Below are 18803 nucleotides of genomic sequence, written 5' to 3' on the forward strand. Positions count from 1 at the left end.
CACATACTGCGGACTCTACCATGAAGGCTGACAGCAGGGGCCAGTGCAAGCAGCAAAGCCCAGCAAAGGCAGATACATGCTCCTAGACCCTGGATGGGCTGGAGTCAGGCTAAGTAAGCCAGCCCAGGCGGCGAAGGCAGGCTAATTCCTGCATCCTTCCTGTGGATCCCACCCACTGACTCAGCTCACATTGGGTCCTGACCTGAGTGAATCACAGCTCCAAGGAAAGGGGAGGGGATGGAGTCCACCAGCCTTCTCCAGGAGTCAGCAAGGTGAGGGCGGGCAAGGAAGTGCTGACTCACCCACACAGCAGCCTGTGGGAAGGCTCTGGACCTGTGCCCGCCTGGGCAGCGAGGGTAGCACAAGAGCCCTCACGGTGTGGCCGGAGGGTAGTGGCTTACCATGCTTTCCCAGCAGACACCTTGTGTATGTGCAGCTACAATTTTAAAAGCGAAGAGAGTGTAACATTTAGATTTATGCTGTTCTCCCAAAAGTGTTGGGGAAGCTAAGCAGAGTCTCCCACAAGGCCAAGGTGGCAGAAGAGAAGGCCAAAGCTTGGGTGTACATTCCTCACAGCTGCAAGACATTCATGGCTGATTTCTAAAAGAACTGAGAATGGCAGGCTCCCCAGGAACTGAAGCCCACTGTGAAGGGCAGGTTTTCTGAAGGGCTGAGTCAAGGCAGCCTCCATCTACCCTGGATGTGGGCCCTGGAGTCAGAGCAGACAGGCCAGGCAGAACTAACCATGGGCCTGTGAGGGTCATTACCACTTTGAAATATCTACTGTCCTTGTCCAATCTAGATTCTCTCTGGGCTTACAAGAGGTACGAACTACAGTAAGCCAGGCTAGGGTCAGCGGAAGGCATCCAGAAACTGACTCTTCTTGGGCAGAGAAGGCTTCAATAGAAACTCAAAGCCTCTGCTTCACAGTCAGAAACACAACTGTGTCTCCTATTTTTATGTTTCCCGTGTTTATTTCCATTACTTACTAGGAGCAACCCCAACCCCCCAGCAAAGTGAACAAGGCCAAGGCCATTCATCATCATACTGTGTCTGTATCTGCCCGGAGTTGTTTATTCATGAGGACAGCAGCCAACTGAGGGGACAGTCCAACAGCAGCTATTGAGCTATGACTGTAAGGAGGCAAGTGACCCCCCCCCCCGCAGGGAGTTTGCAGGAGCCAGAAGAAAAAGGCCCCTCATATTCTTACTGGGACATTCCAGAAAGACCTAGCATGGCCTAGAGGGTATGCCTACAACTTTCCTTCCACCACCACCCTCACTGTTTGTCAATACAGCCAGCAGACATACAGAACATCACAAGTCAGTGTGTCCCACCATTGCTCACCTGAAAGCTGTGGAGTTTGTGGGATCCCAAAGCTGACCTATGCCACTCAAAGGCCCACCCACAGGCACAAAGCTTTGGAGACACTCTTGGTTCCTCTCTGTGGTGGTTTGAAAGAAAACAGCCCCCATAGGGAGTGGCACTATTAGGAGGTGTGACTTTCTTGGAGTAGGTGTGGTCTTGTTGGAGGAAGTGTGTCACTGTGGGGGTGGGCTTTGAGGTCTCCTTTGCTCAAGCTACTCCCAGTGTGCCAGAGTTGCTTCTGCTGCCTTTGGAGCAAGATCTTTCCAGAACCATGCCTGCCTGCATGCCAATATAAAAATAATGGACTAAACCTCTGAAACTGTAAGCCACCCTCATTTAAATGTTCTCCTTTAAAAGAGTTGCCATGGTCATGATGTCTCTTTACAGCAATAGAAACCTAACTGAGACACTCCCTCCTCCTGCTACTCATGTCCAGCCAGCCCTGCAGATTCTCCCTACTCACAACAGGAACATAACTTTTCTCCCTAGCCCCCTCTCTGGAACAGACCCACTTTGGCCCATGCTGCCCACTGCCAACCTGCCATGCCCATCTTGATGTTCACCTGTCTTCTCAATCTTATTTATACTTTCCTGGCATAATTACACTGGATCAAAGTAGATATTCTACTTGATGTCACCATTCTCCTAAAGCAATCAACTCCAAACCCCTCCCTACAGACTTCAAAAATCAAACAACCAGAAGACTTCAACAGGTTAAAGGTTTGATCTAATCAATGTTTACAGCATACGAGGATATAGCAACTTCATAGTATACATTCCATCACCAGGTATGGTAGCATTCCCCTGTAATCTCAGTCCTCAGGAGGCTGACACAGGAAGCAGGAGAATCTGAAGTCATCCTGTGCTAAATACCCAGACCCTGTCTCCAAACAAAAAAAATATTCCTTTAATTTCATGAATATATATGAAAACTACTGACATAATGGTACAAATACTTTAATACTGATATTAAGAAACTCTCTTGACAATATCATTGTGTTATACATCAGTAAAGGTTACTAGAAGAATTCATGAACTGACTTCTGGGTTTGGAGTGATGTCTCAGGTGTTAAGAGTGCTTGCTGGTCTTCCAGAAGACCTGAGTTCAGTTCCTAGGCCCCATGTTGAAACTATTAGAAACTAGAAGGTGTTTCTAACTAAATGGTAAGCAGGATGTGAGAAATGGAAACCAGGATGCAGTCAGTACTAACTTATCCCATCAGAAAAGGAGGCAGAGACACAGTGACTCAAGTTCATTCCAACTTAAACTGGACAACAAAAACAAACAAATGGAGTGGACGGACACACAGAAAAGCATGAAAACTGAGAGCCTGGATGAAAGTAAACAGAAAACTCCTTCAGACTAGAGCAGGACCCTGAGTCACCTAGGCCCTGCTCTTGGATCTTCTCATTCCTCTCGCCCCCATTCACAGGGATTTTGAGAACATGTCTCCCAAAAGCTAAGACAAAAAAAAAAAAAAAAAGAAAAAAACCTAGTAAAGAAATAATCTTTAGCTAGGTTCCCCCTCCAAAATCTCAATCTCAATCTCAGTATGATCAGTATGATGACATAGTAACCAAATGACTCTAAAAGGATGTGCCTTCTTCCTGACCTTCAATTAAAATACACGAGTGTCCCACAGCAGGCCCCGTTTAGAACGGCCGCAGCTGATTACCATGAGTGGGCTTTTCATATGGGTAAAGTGGGTGAAATAAAGACCAGCAAACACAAAGCAGCCATTGTGGGCTTTTGGACCAGTGGCTCTTGACGACGTTTGTTCCTATCAACAGGCCCTGAGTGGCTTCTGTGTGACAGGCATTTTTCTGTTTTTACACACCAAGATGGGAATCTACTTTCATAGTCCCTGTCTGGCTCTCTGTGTGTGTGTCTGTGTGTGTGTGCGTGTGCAGATAATGTGTTTTAACCAGATGACTTCTGAATGATGCTTACCATTTTAGCAACTCAGTTCTTGATAGAAAACTGAGTCCCAACATCCTTTTCCATTACTGAAAAAAAAACCTGAGGAATTAAAAAATTCTTAGTCTACTTTCTTTTTACATTAAAAATAATTTATAGACCACTTCCATAAAACAGCTAAGATAACCACAGTGTTTATCTTAGAAAAAAGTGTAGTCTGACTTTCCACACCAAGCCAGAGTTTATGCCCTCTGCACACCCAAGTTGCCCACTCAGAGACCCGGAACTGGCTGAACTGAAAGATAAAAGGAGTTGTTGGTCCTGGGACTCATTCTCTTCTAAGAATTTCTACTTTCAAAAAACTTTCTAGAACACAAAACCAAATACTCAGTACCACAGTCCACAGCAACCTGCCAAGTAAACAACCCTTCGAAGGCTCCAGATTGGTCTCGGGAGCACAGACTCATCAAGCCAGCAGCTTTTGTATTTTCCTAATGTACACTGCCAAGGAACCTATCTGTAGGCACGACGGCTCAGGGTGATGCTCTAGATCTGGTCTGTCCTTACCTCTTCTACCTACATCTCCACAACATGAACCATCCCCCTTTAGCCCTGATGCTACATTATCCCAATCCCCACAGCTTCCTGTTGCTCTTTCCCAGCCTTCTAACTCCAGCCCCAAACTCTGTCAAACCTATCACTCCTTCCTCCATGACAGTCATATCCTCTCTCCCAACACACACACACACACACACACACACACACACACACACACACACACACACACACACACACGAGTGCTTAGGACATGGTCTCGTGTAACCCAGGCTGGCCTCAGATGCTCTATCTAGCACATGAAGGCCCTGACCTGCTCCTCCTGCCTCTCTCTTCTGAGTGCTGGAATGAAGGGTGTGCACCACCAGGCCCGGTTTCTTTGGCATGGGGCTGAACCCTGGGCTTTGTGTATGAGAGGCAAGCATTCTACCAACAGAAACACACCCCAGCCCCTCCTCTCTGACCTTCTTACTGTCCTCTCTACTCCACTCTTCTGGTCTTGCTGTTCATAGTCCACCACTGTAGTTATGTGACCGAATTCTGGAGCAACTGATCTCACTAGGTTTCTATATGGGATTCTTTTTCTTCAGCCTGATTAAATCTCTTACAGGCAGAAGTTTGTGTGCGCGAGTATGTGTGTGTGCACACATGAGTGTATGTATGCCTCCACAACATTTTGGATGATACTTGTTACCAAATATAATCAATACCCATTACGTAACTACCTCCCCAGCATACACACTTTTTGAAACAGGTTCTCACTATGTTGCCCTAGCTGGCTATGAACTCACAGACCTGTTTCTGACTCCTAAACACTGGGATTAAAGGCATACACCAGGGGCTGGAGAGATGGCTCAGCAGTTAAGAGCATTAGATGCTCTTCCAGAGGACCAGGGTTCAAGTCCCAGAACCTACATGGCAGCTCAATACTGTCTGTAACTCCAATTCTGGGGATCAGACACCCTCACGCAGACATACACGGGTTCAGTTCCCAGCACCTGCAGGTTAGTTCACAAATGTCTGTCACTCCTGTTCCAAGGGTTCTGATGTCCTCTTTAGGCCTTTACAGACACCAGGCATGAACACAGTATACATACATGCAATCAAAACACCCAAATACATAAAATAAAAATAAATAAATGTTTAAAAAAGGCATATACCACCATGCCTGGCTAAAAACCCACAATTTAAAAATTCTAAAACCTTCTTACTTTCTTGGGGTTGGGAGTGGGTATGAATTATAGAAACATATTTGTTTTCTGACAGGGTCGTGTATACAGCTCAGGATGGTCCAAGATTCTCCACCTTCCTGCTCTGGCTTCAAGGGTTTTGTTTTGTTTTTAGCAGTATTAGGGTCAAACCCAGGCCCCCAGAACCCTGTTCATGTTCTATGTAGCTCCACTGACTCCATCTCCAGCCCCCCTGAAAACAGACTTTTTGAGTTTGGCGTTTGTAATCTCAAAATTCAGAGGCTGAAGCAAGAGAATAAGAGTTCAAGGCCAGGATATACTACAGAAAGACACACTGTTGTCTGTTTCCAATGCCGTCAACTGGACCCCAGGGTGCTGCCGACACACAGACAGACACACACAAGCTGTACCCTTGGTCCTCACCTCTTTTCAGTAGGGTCCCCCTGACCCAGCACTGAGTACTGAATCCAGCCTCTCATAAGCACGCTAGGAAAGCACTCACTCCTGAGCTACGTCCTTAGTCTTTTTAAAAACGCTTTTATGGTGAGACAGGGTCTAAGTTGCCAGGCTGATCTTGAATTCACTCTGCAGCCCAGGCAGGCCTTGAACTTGTGATCCTTCTGCCTCAGTCTCCTAAGGATTAGAGCCTTGTACCACCACGCCTGGTAGTATTCTCTTAACTTCTGACAGTTTATGTAAAAATCAAAGACCTTAAATTCTAAGACACTCAAAGGGATACACTAAAAAGGCTGAGATGATTGTTAATTTGCTCTTGGGAAGCACAAGGAAGCTTCCATTTAGATTCTGATCCTTAGAAAAATTCTTTCTGAGCAATGTAGAGAAAACAGCCATGATGGATGTCACACTGACTCTGTTATTACTAACTGAGTGATGGTCACATCGAATGAAAGTAATTGATGGGCCCACACTGAGGCAAACAAGTTGGCCAGGCAGCCTCGAGTAACAGCCCATGGGCGAAGGTCTCTTGTCACTCGTATACCATCTCTGAGCAGATGAAAATCTGATGTCCCTAAAAATGAAAATCTGACCTGAAGAGTGCAGGAAAAAAAAAAAAAACTCAGGCTGGGAAACTTCCAAAATGCAACCGAGTCTTTCCCCGGGCAGATGCTGCAAATTTTCTCTCAGCTCAAAATTTACAAACGGACACTTCAGATGGCTAATTTAGCTGGGTGTATTGTTTAATCCCATATCGAGTTCCGGGACAACCAGAGTTATATAGAAGGAACCTGTCTCAAAACAAACAAACAAACAAAAAAACCCCAAACAAACAACCGAAAAACACAAAAGGTCTATTTTCTTTCTAGATATGGGGGGGGGGGCAGGGTTTTTAAAAAACAGTAGAAAACCCCAGGTTAAGCTGTTCTTTTGAGAGACAATGTTGTGAGCCCCACTACGTGCTACCTGGTGAGATAAATGTAGTCCCTCTAACTCAGAAGTGGTAATTAGACCTTCTTGTTTTACAAAGCCCTTTGTTCCCAAGAAGCTTACAGTTCTCACCTGAAGTTTTCCCCAGTGAACTCTGTTTACAGGTTCATAGCACCTGGCTTGACTGGACACGGGATCTGCTTTACACATCTCATCTCCAATGGATAGACCTGAATCAAAACCAGGGTAAAGGTCACACAAGACCTCCTACTGGGCCCAGATTTCTCTTTTTTTTTTTCATTGCTTGGAGTAGAACCCAGGACTTTGCATGTTTGGCTACTATGTACCCTCAGCCCTAGCACAGAATTTTTAACTGCATCTTAACAAAACGTCTATGCGGGCTTTTGTCTGAGAAGGGGATGTGCACACTACTTAGGGATGTGGACCAGGCTCCTCCTCCCTGGACTCTTTGCACATGCATGTTCAGGGAGCTTAGTAACAGAGTCTGCAAGAACCCACTTTCTGTGCCCGCCTGTGAGTATAGTTCGCAGCCCTGTGAGCACAGTTCACAGCCTGGCTTTAAATAAGGGGCCCTTAGGTCTTCATTAAGAAGCAGGACCATCAGTGTTGGTGGATAACACTGGATGACTCCAACCAACAGTTAAGATGGAGCTATTTTCAGAGTACAAGCCCTGTCTACCAGTCTCTATAGGAAAAACAGAGCACCTTAAGTAGTTCAAAGAGTAGAACTTGATAATTGTTCAAATAATGGAAAGGGTCAGGTTGACTGCCGCGCAGTCAGGCTTGTAACCTGATCAACCATCTTGGAAAATAAACACACAACTCACATCCCACTGAGGAGACTAGCTAAGCGGTATAGACTTAAATATACACTGCAGGCCTTTTGCTGTTTTATTTTTTCTTCGGAATGAGGGATTGGGCGTGCCAGGCAAGTTCTCGACCGCTGAACCTTACGCAGGGCTTTTCTATGATTTTTCAAAGTCACTGACTAAGTTCTGGCCTGGCTGGGAAGCGAAGGCCTGCCAAGTGGTACCGTCAGATGTCGTGGCTGTGTGAGCAGGCCGAGCACAGCTTTGTATCACTGATCAGCAATCACGCCAGTCTTTTTATAACTGAGTTGGTAGTTAACACTGTAAAATCGGGCAGTGCGCCCTGCAATGGAGTTCCGACTTAAGTGGATTTGCTTGTTTGTTTTTGATCCTCCTGCCTCAACCTTGCCAGTGCTGAGATAACAAGCGGCTGCTACCACACCTAATGCCAAATGTGGTTTAATTGTTGATGTCAACAGCTTTCCCACAGAAAGCATCTCTAAAATCAGAATAGAGGAGAGAGGGGCATGCTGACCTCACAGACAGTTTAAAGACTGACCTACACAGAGAAGAGCCACACCCATCCCCTCTGTACTTGGAGGACAACTTACTCTATCACTGGCCTTAGCAAGTTCAAGGCCATCGTGGCTGAGCAGGTTCCTGGGGCTGCTTTTTGGCCGTCTACCTTTTGCACAGAACTTCGAACAACTATTGCACCAAGAATTCCACTGGGCATTTTTCAGGGGCCTTCTCCCATTCATAGCATTCCATCTTTACATCTTTGTATTTCTAACCACCCTTCCTCATTCCACAGCAAATCAGTATCTACTATCACAACCACACTCCTGAGCCTCGAGCAGCTAGTGCCCAAGGCAAAGCCTGGACTCTGCCCACGACCATCAAAGCACAGCTCTCCCATGTTAGCCTCATTTCCACTCTCCCCTCCAACCCCAAAGGCTTGTTCTTGTCTTTGTTATCAGTCCATAATGATAGGAGTATGTATCTTATTTTCTTTAATCTCAAGGTTCGGGAACAATTTCCAATGTGCTGAACGTGAGAGGGGGAAACTTCTGTTTTCTTTTTAGAGATAAAATGTCTTGTAGTCCAGGCTGGCCTTGGACTCACTATGTACCAGAGGATGACCTTGGACTTCTGATCCTCTTGCCTCTACTTCCCTAGTGCTGACATCACAGGCAACTGTCACCATAACCAGCGCTTTGTGGGGGCACTCTACCAATGCTACACACCCAGTCCGTGAGAGGGACCTAAGCATCCACTAAAACTCAGTTGTCTGAAGCTTTACTGAAAATGCCAATGCCCCATTTTAGGAGGCAGCAATGGGCCACTCTTAGATCCTAAAAGTACCTCACCCCCCTAATACCTATAATATTAACTATTTTAAATATATGCAGTGAACTGAGTTTGTAAAGGGAAGAGTCTTGCATCTACAGATGCCCGGAGAAGTCAGAGTCCTATCCCAAACTATAGAACAGAAAACCAAGTTACAGAAGCTCTAAGTATGAACCCTAGGGTCACACAGCTCTCTGGTGATGAAGCCCGAGCCGAGCCCCTGAATGCCTGTGGAATGTGGTTCTCCTTATGCTCCTTTAACCTGTGCATTTTAGAAATGAATGTGTAATGTATACATATCTGTTTGTCTGCCCAGTGACTACATCAGGGCTCAGCATGTAAAAAATTGCTGGAGAAACAAATCAACACCCTGGAGCTTAGAATTAAAAAAAAAAAAAAAACAGGCAGAAGATTAAATATTTCACAGCACTGGTCAGACAACTGGCCCCTGAGAGAGAGAGAATCAGTCTCAGAGAGAAAGAAGAAAACCATAACAACCCATAACAGAACAAAGGGTTGAAAGAGAACCCAATCCACAGACTGAACTTGCATGCACGATTGTGGTGATGTGAAAAAAAGCCTAAAACAAAACAGAACTACAGTTTGCATAGGCAATGAGTGTCTCCCACAAGGGCTCAGGTGTTGGGAGCTTGGCTCCCAGCTGGTGAGGCTGTTCTGAGTATCTGTGAACATTAGGAGGTGTGGCCCAGCCAGAGGAAGTAGGTCACCAGGGGCGGGTCCTTGGGGAGTGTCCTGTCCCAGGCCCCTTCCTGTCCTTTCTATCAAATTAACCTTTCCACCTCTGTGTTGCCCTCTCAGGTGTCTTGGTCACAGCAACGCAAAAGTAACAACAGAGAGAATAAAGTCCTCAGCGGACATTTCTCTAAAGATGTAGGAAATATGGCTGAACACGCTCATAGTACATGTCTGATGACCTGAGATCAATACCTGGAACTCATAGCAAAAGGAAAGAGCTGACTCCCAAAGTTGCCCTCTGACCCCCACATGTACACAGTAGCATGAATGCACACCCCCGCGCCACACACACACACACACACACACACACACACGCCCTGCAGATAAATGTGGGAATGACCAACAAGCGTAGGAAACAGTTCTCAACATTGTTAGTCATTAGGGAACTGCAAATCAAAACCACAATGAGCTACTACTTCATACCATTTGAAGGACCATAACGAGCAACATGTGGCCTATACATACAGCAGAACACCGTGCATTTGTAGAAAAAGGATAAAAGGCCAATACAACGCTGATGAATCCTGAACCACAAAGGCCAACACTTCAAAATTCCATTTGTATGAGAGTAGGCAAATCCAGAAACAGATTAGCGGCTGTCGGGGTTAGTGCCATGGAGGAAGGGAGGCTGTTCAATGGGGAAGGCTGATGGAAAAGTTCTAGAATCAGACAGGTGTAATGGTTACACACCACATTAATACACTTAGTGTCACACTTTAATAGACGTTAAGATGATAAATTGTATGTAATTATGTACTTTATATTTTACCACAATAAAAAAATGATAATTGGACTGGAGAAATGGTTCAGTGGGTGAAGGTGCTTGCCACCAAACTTGACAACCTGAGTTCTAAAGCAGAAATTCACAGAGTGGAAAAAGAGAACCCATCCCTGTCAGTTGTCCTTTGACCTCTACATACACAGTGGTACATGAACATGTATGTGCACATGTACACACACACACACACTCAAGCACAAACAAATGCAATGGACATTTTTAAAAATGAGAACCATTTCAGCACCTGGGAGGCAGAGACAGGTGGGCCAGGAGCTCAAGGTCACCCACTGTCAGGTACCAAGTTCAAGACCAGCCAAGGCTAAAAGAGACCCTGATGGGGGCAGGAGGGGGAGATGAGAACCAAGCGTTCCCAGTGCTAAAGTATCTAGTATAATGATATGCTTTCATGAGAGTCAGCAGCACTGTTCCAAAAAGGTAGGATGCTAAGTCGCACAGAGCGTCGGGACAATCCCAGCTTTCATTAGACTCTCCAGAATGTCAAGACTGGTGCTCTACTCCAAGGAGGTAAGGGCATTAGAGAGGAGAAACTTCACTGTGCTTCTTCACAGACAGGCTGCTATCAGGGATGTCGCTACATGTGGAGAAGGAAGTCCCAGCATGATCAGAGGCACTCAGGGGACAGAGACAGCCCACCCTCGGTAGAGCACACATGAGGAAGCCATCACCTCACCCCCAGAAAGTGCGATGGAAACCGAAATGAAATGCTGCCCTCGGTTATCGAAAGTGCTCGAGTTCCGGGATGCTCCTAGGATTCCCCTGGCACCTACCAAATGGCCGCGATGCCACTGGCATTCATCCCGTAACAACGCAGATAAGGCGCAGATAAGGTGCGCTTGAACTTTCTGTCCAGAGGCTTCCCCCTGCTGTGCTCTGCTCCACACAGGGCTTCTGCTTCCCTCCCTTCGGTCTCAGGCTCTGTTCCGCCTCTAGCAGTTACCTGAGCTGATCTCCAGATCAACACTAGGTGCCAACTGCAGGCTCCTGAGGTGTTTGAGAACTTTGGAACCAAGGCCAGGTGTCTCGTCAGTCACTGACGGAGGCACAGTTACCAGAGCTGGGTTTAATCAGTTCGGACCATATGGCTCTTATCTAGAAATTCTTGCATGTGCAGTGGTAAGTCAGGGCTCAGCACATTGGAGATGGTCAAACAGACTACAAACATAACAATGAATGAATGAATAGCTAGCTACGCCAGGCCTGCATTAAAACAGGCCAAGCCCTCTGCAATAAAGAACTATAAGGTCAAACAGACTCAGCTATTTTCAAAAGCACAACTCTACTTTATAACTGCCACTTAGTCTAGTTTCAAATTTCTGGTTTCTCTGATTGGGAAAATGTACTTTAAAATTCTCCAGGAGAAGCTCATTGGAGGCACTGATAGAAGGAATCTGCCCAGTCACTGAAAATTAGGCCTTTACTCGTCTAGGCAAGAAAACACACAATATTCCATACATACACTGTCAAGCCTGGCAAGGAAGATCTTAGCTGACTTCCACCCTTCCCACCCAACCCCAAGTAAATAGGGCATTTGTTTGTATTTCCACATTGGCTGCACCAACGAAAATACCTCCTCCACCTAGAAAAACATTTGGAACATTCAGGCATGGAATATGAGGGCAAAGTTTCAGCACACCGTGGAGCCCCTCACAGAAAATGATTTTTCATAAATGTTCCGCAAGCACTTTCCCCAAGTTTACACTCAATACCTGGTCTCATGTTTCCAGATCGCTCAGGGGCAAAGCTTTTTGTTGTTGTTGCTCTTTATTATAGTTGGAACCAGAAAGAATCTTCCCATAGCAGGGCTTGAAAGTTTTGCTCTGGGCTGGGCGGTGGTGGCGCAAGCCTTTAACCCCAGCACTTGAAAGGCAGAGGCAAGCGGACCTATATGAGTTTAAGGTCAGCCTGGTCTGTAGAGCTAGCACCAGGGCAGGCTCTAAAGCTACGCAGAAAACCCTGTCCCGAAAAGCCAAAAAAAAAAAAAAAAAAAAAAAAAAAGTTTTAGGAGGAAACACACACACACACCTTCATTTTCTGCTTTACACACACACACACACACACACACACACACACACACACACACACACACACACACACACACCTTCGTTTTCTGCTTTGTACCGAATAGGTTCAGGCAAAGAGTTAAAAGCTGTCTTGCGGTTAAGTGGCCAGAGGAAGGGGGGTTAGTGGCTTACATTTAGAATCTGTAAAACAATGCAGGGAAACTTTCCACCTTGGGGAAACGCTGCAGTTTGACTGCCTTTTGTCAAGCCGTGTCCCATCAGCCACCTACTCTTTCTAATCCTGACGCCCTAGTTCACCGGGTAGATCTATACATACATCCCCGCGCGATTCAGTTACTTGCGGGAAACTGGGGGGGGGGGCATGGAAACCTACGGAAAGATTCGCGCAGGACTCCGGTTTAATAGGTGGCTCTGGCCACCTCCCGAGTCTCAGCCTCTCAGCGGACACGGTCCCCACGCGCAGTCGGGCGCCGATCCCCTCCCCAGGCTCTGGGAAAGAGCAGTGGGGACCAAAGCTTGGGAGTCAGGGACCCAACGCAGACAACACGCCGCGAGCCACAGAGCGCTCGCCTTCCGGAAAACCCCCGAGGTGGGAGGCCACGCGTCGCGACCCCTGAGGACCCGGGATGAAGGCCTTTGAGTGGCACTGACCTCGGCGACGACGGGCGCCCCAGCTGCGAGCAAAGGACTTCTGCAACTTCAGAGACCTGGACCCGGTGCCCTCGATGATCCAGACAGCTGCCGCCGCACCTCGCGACCAGCCTGTCCCAGCTCAGAAGGGCCGAGCTCACCGAGCCAGGTCCCCTCCGTGGGCCGCAGGTGTCCACGCCGACTGCGACCCGCAGCGCTCTCGCAGTCCACCCGTCTACAAGCCGCGCACGCTCGCCGACCGTCCGGGACAGCCCGCTGCGCGCTCCCCCGTGCGCCCGGCACCTCCCCGCCGCGCGCTCACAGTCGTGCGCGCTCCGCCACCAGGCTCCGCGCTCCGCACCTCTGCCGCGCGTTCCCGCCTTCGGGACTCCAGTCCTTCAGAGGTAGTCTGCGCGCCCCCGCGATATTTAAAGGGCCAGGGCCTGCAACCCCTAGCTGTGCCTTTGGCCACCTTTAAAGGCCTTACTCTACTTGTGAGACTGAATTAAGGGTTGGCAGTGTGACATCGTTATGCAGATGTGCTTTTGAAGCCCTGAATGAGAGGGGACTTCTCCAGTAACTCTACCACCAACTTTGAGAGTTTCATTGGTGTTTGTTTTTTGAAGTAGGCTTTCACCATTCAGGATGACTTCAAATATGTGATCCTCCTGCCTCAGCTTCCTGACTTCTGGAATTACAGGCACTCAACAGCAACACTATCTTGGAGAGATTATTTTCATTTAATAATAACAATGGCTGCCGTTTATGAAATACTTATACTTTCAGACATATAACAAACATTATTTCTTTTAATTTATTTGGACAATGCTTATTTTATATTTTCCCAATTATTTTTTGGGGGGGTGATTTTTTCTTGTTTGTTTCCGGGGTTTTTTTTGTGTATTTTTTTGTTTTTTTACGAGACAGGGTTTCTCTGTATTGTTTTGGAGGCTGTTGGTCCAGCCCGGCCTCGAACTCACAGAGATCCGCCTGCCTCTGCCTCCCGAGTGCTGAGATTAAAGGCATGTGCCACCACCGCCCGGCTTGTTTCTGATTTTTAAGGGTCTCACTGTATAGCCTTGGCTGGCCTGGAACTCACTATATAGACTAGGTTGGGATTCAGAGAACTCCATCTGCCTGGCTGGGATTATAGGTGTGTACTACCACGCCTAGATTTGCTTTGTTTTTAATGAACTTGTGGGAACTGCATATGTTTGTGAGGTACTTACGAAATGTTCCTGTACACGTGCATATGGAATAGAGTTTTTAGCAGAGTAAACATAGCCAGAGCTCCTCAAATAATCATTTTTCCCATGAAAAATGTCAAAATCATCCTTGCCTTTTTTCTTTTTTTGAGAACTTTGGTTTCTTTTGGCACAGTCACTTATTTATTTATTCATTTGTGTGTGTCTGAGTTGCTGCAGGAAAGAGAAGGTCAGAGGGCAACCTTCCGAAGCTGGTGCTTTCTTCCCAACGCACAGGCTAGAATGCAGGGCTCCTGGCAAGCGCCTCCACCTGATGAGCCCTCTCCAGGGCCTCGTGCTGTGGCTTCCTATGGTCACTTTATAGAGAAGGGATATTGAGGTAGCCAGGGTTGAAGAAATGCTCAGCTTTTGACCTGCTGTTTGTGGCTATGTCTTTTACCACCAGAAATATTTCTGAATAACTGATGACAACAGCTAGTTGTGGAAGCCTTTTGTGAGCCGGTGGAAGTTGGTGCTACCGGTGAGAAAGCCAGAGGCATGTGTTTTGTTCATTGTAAGACTTAGTATGGGCTTGAACGACAGCCATTGTAACAATCTGTATTCCCAGAATGTTTGTGCTTGTACCCATTTCACAGAAAACTGAGGAAGGCAGTGGCTGCGGAAAACGACTGGCTTTCAGGCAGCTGTCAGGGCTGAGTCCAATTCCTCGGTCATTAGTCATACCTTGGCCCTCCCCAGGAAGAAGGACTACCTGATTAAAGGGAAGAAGACGTTTTCTCTAATAACACATTGGCCTCACCTAGCTCTCTGCATCTTTAATTAATGTTTACAAAGCACTTTAATCTGCCCAACATGCTAGTTAATTAGGCAAGTATTATTATCCCCCTCTTTCTGAACCAAATCCAGAAGAGAATCTAACCTGACAGTTCCCCCATCCTTGACGAATAAGGATACAAGATTTCCATTTCTGTTGGGTTTTGTTTGTTTGTTCCTCTCACTCTTAAAAGTTTGTGTTGTATTGTGTTAAGTGTGTGGATGTATTGATCATTCAGTGACTTTTTACAGGTATATAATATTACATGCTGCAGGTGAAAGGTAAAATGTAATATAGGGAATCCTTGTCTTTAGGAAAGCATGTCAGAGCTGCTGTGGAAATCAGTATGTCGGTTTCTCAGAAAATTGGGAATCAGCCTACCTCACTCTTGGGCATATACCCAAAGGATGCACACTCACACCACAAGGACATTTGCTCAACTATGTCCATAGCAGCATTGTTTGCAATTGCCAGAACCTGGAATCAACTAAGATGCTCCTCAACCAAAGAATGGATAAGGAAAACGTGGTACATTTACACAATGGAGTACTACTCAGTGGTAAAAAAACAAAAAACAAACAAACAAACAAAAAACCAATGATATCTTGAAATTTGCAGGTAAATGAACAGAACTAGAAAAAGCCATCCTGAGTGAGGTAGCCCAGACCCAGAAAGACAAACATAGTATGTACTCACTCATAAGTGGATACTAGACATAAAGCAGAGGATAAACAGCACACAGGTCACAACTCCAGAGAACCTAAGTATCAAAGAGAACCCTAAGACAGACATGCATGGGTCCCCCTGGGAAAGGGAAAAAGACAGTCTCCTGATTAAACTGGGAGCATGGGGGGTTGGGGGAGGAGTGGAAGAGGAAACCTGCGGAGGAGGGAAGGGTAGTGGGGGAAGATGTGTAGCTCAATAAAAAAGAAAGAAAAGAAAGAGAAAAAGGAGGAAAGAAAGAGGAAAAGAAAAGAAAGCAGGTCAGGACTGGTGTGGTGGCACAAGTCTTTGGTCCCAGCACTCAGGTGGCAGAGGCTGGTGGATCTCTGTGAGTTCGAGACCAGCCAAGTGTACGGAGTGAGTCCTGGCCAACCAGGGCCACATAGTGAGATCCTGTCTCAAGCAAAAAGAAAACAGATCAGGAAAACCAAAAAACCCCAGGCATTTTGGTAAGTGCTTTCCAGGACTTCTTTTCACTGATATTCTTCTCCTTTCTAAGCTTTTCTCTGGGATATGTCTTTTTAAAGTATTTGTGATGTGTTTCTTCCTTGTAGATTAAGTAAAAGGGAGGAGACGGAAGGATGATGGAATTAGGAAGGGAAAAGGAAAAGGCAGGGATGGGAAGGCAGTTGAGACTCAGAAGGAATGTCAAGAGGCCCCTCCCACACGCAAACACCAGCCTTTGTGAGAATGAATCCTGAGTGCCTTTACAGATGAACAGGGACTGGCTATGGAGACACACTGGCTTCCACTCCCCAAGCACCTCTTGTCAAGACACCTTTGTGTCAACCTGACATGCACACACTGGACATATGTGGTCAGAAAAGACACAAAGTGAGGTAGAGGAAAAAATATGCAGTTTAGAAGGGACATTAAAAATACTTAATGTTGCTCTCTCTTTTCTCTGAGAAAGTAGCTCTCTGTCTTTCTGTCTCTGTTTATCTCTTTATCTCTTTCCTTCCCTTACTCCCTTACCAACAAACTTGCCACATAAAAAAAAAGGACTTAATCTCTAGGAAGGAAACCTCTACAAGAGTGGTTCTCAACCTTCCTAATGCCTCTACTCTTCAATACAGTTCCTCATGTGGTGACCCCCAACCATAAAATTATTTTCATCACTGTAATTTTGCTAGTGTTACAAACTTAACATAAATACCTGTGTTTTCTGAAGGTCTTAGGCAACTCCTGTAAAAGGATCCTTCAACTCCCCGAGGGGTTGAGACCGCAGGCTGAGAACCACTGTCCTTAAAGGTGTTTGTCTATAGAAATCTTTACTGTTTTTATTTTTCCAGACCAAGTTTTACCATCCCGAGTGCCAGGATTATAGACGTGTACCTGTGCTCTAGTGCCCCCCATCCCTTCCTTTGTGGTGATCCTGAGGATGGGCCCAGAGCCCTGCATTCTATAGGCCAGTGCTACCTGTAAAAGATAGCCCTAGCCGGGCGTTGGTGGCTCACACCTTTAATCCCAGCACTAGGGAGGCAAAAACAGGCAGATCTCTGTGAGTTTGAGGCCAATATATATATCCCTAGTCTCTGTCATTTCTTTAAAACTCAAGAAATTTGTTGAGCAACTTTGTGATTCCCTTTCATCTCAGCAACAGAGTAGCAGGCCATTTCTTTGTGAGTTGGATTTTAGCTAGCTAGCTCCAGAATGGCCAGAGCTACATAATGAGAACCTGTCTCAAAACAAACAAAAACCAAAAAAAACTAAGGCCTGGAGAAATGGCTAAGAGCACTGCTCTCTCTTGCGGAAGACCCAGGTTTGAATTCCAGCATCCACATGGTGGCTCAAGGCTGTCTATAGCTCCAGGGCTGGCGATCTAAGACCCTCTTCTCCCTTCTGCAGGCTCCAGGCACTCTTGTAACTTTACAAAACTTACTTTGAACTCACTTCAATTTTTTTTTCCTTCACAGTGATGGCCATTGAACCTAAGGCTGCATGCTTTCTAGGCAATGACTCTACCATTGCTACACCTCCTCCTTTTTCTCCTCCTCCTCCTCCTCCTTCTTCTCCTTCTCCCCCTCCTTCTCCTTTTTCTCCTTCTCCTCCTCCTCTTCTCCTCCTTCTCTTCTCCTCCTCCTTCTCCTTTTTCTCCTTCTCCTCCTCCTCTTCTCCTCCTTCTCTTCTCCTCCTCCTTCTCCTTTTTCTCCTTCTCCTCCTCCTCCTCCTTCTCTTCTCCTCCTCCTTCTCCTTTTTCTCCTTCTCCTCTTCCTCCTTCTTCTCCTTCTCCCCCTCCTTCTCCTTCTCCTCCTCCTTCCCCCTCCTCCTCCCCCTCCTCCTTCCCCCTCCTCCTCCCCCTCCTCCTCCCCCTCCTCCTCCCCCTCCTCCTCCCCCTCCTCCTTTTCTTCTTGTACATAAATGTCTTCTTCAGATGGCTTTTGCTAAGATCATTATATGTGCTACAGTTTGGAGCTGGAATGTCTCCCAAGGCCCTGTGTTCAAGCACTATCACCAGCCAGTGGTGCCTTGGGGAAGTAATGGGACCTTTAAGAGGTGGGAACTAGTGGGAGGGAATGAGGTATTCTGGGCAGCTCTAGACTGGATATTGGGACCCTCACTCCATGGGCAGAGGCACCTTCCTACTTGCTGTCTCTTGTTTGTCTGCCTGGGTTGGGACCAGGCTGTGAGGAGGAAGGTCTTTCCTAGAAACAGTGGCGCTGGAGCAAAGGGATCGGAGGTCCAGCCCTGGGTTTTGTTTGTTTCCTCAATTCAAAACCTGAAGTAGTGTCGAGGGATGTCTCAGTTGGAAAGTACTGACCTGGCTTGCAGGAAGCCCCGGGTTACAGGCCCATCAGTATATAAACCGGGTTAGTGGCTTACATCTGCAATTCCAACACTCTGGATGTGGAGGCAGAAGAATGAAGAATTACAGTCATACTTGGCTACACAGAAGAGTTCAAGGCCAGTTGGGGTTGCCTGAGACCCTGTCTCAAAAATAATACTAGGGTTATCATACATATACACATACTCATATTTAACCTTCTGGAGAAGTTGTTGCTGAATTATTTTCCAGGGTATACCTCCCAAACATTAGAAAACTTTGCTGTTCAGTGTTCCTGGGGAAAGGGGACGGGAATTACATACAGGTTCTCTTCACAGCCTTGTCAAGGGTTTTTGTTATTTTTTTCTTTTCCTTTCTTTTTTGTTTCCCCCAGAAACAGGGTTTCTCTAGCTTTGTAGACCAGGCTGTCCTCGAACTCACAGAGATATGCCTGTCTCTGCCACCTGACTGCTGGGATTAAAGGCGTGTACCAC

General features: G+C 46.5%; 1 protein-coding gene across 1 annotated transcript in view; it reads right to left on the reverse strand.

Annotated features, from left to right (window-relative positions):
- The window catches only part of Proser2 (proline and serine rich 2), a 32154-nt gene extending 19084 nt beyond the window's left edge, over positions 1-13070 (reverse strand). The window contains 1 exon segment of the mRNA XM_040755527.1: positions 12965-13070. The gene's annotated coding sequence lies outside the window, so the exon portion shown is untranslated.
- Between the last annotated feature and the right edge of the window lie 5733 nt (positions 13071-18803).

The sequence above is a fragment of the Mesocricetus auratus genome, unplaced genomic scaffold, assembly GCF_017639785.1.
Source record: "Mesocricetus auratus isolate SY011 unplaced genomic scaffold, BCM_Maur_2.0 Super-Scaffold_100013, whole genome shotgun sequence".
NCBI classification, from domain to species: domain Eukaryota; kingdom Metazoa; phylum Chordata; class Mammalia; order Rodentia; family Cricetidae; genus Mesocricetus; species Mesocricetus auratus.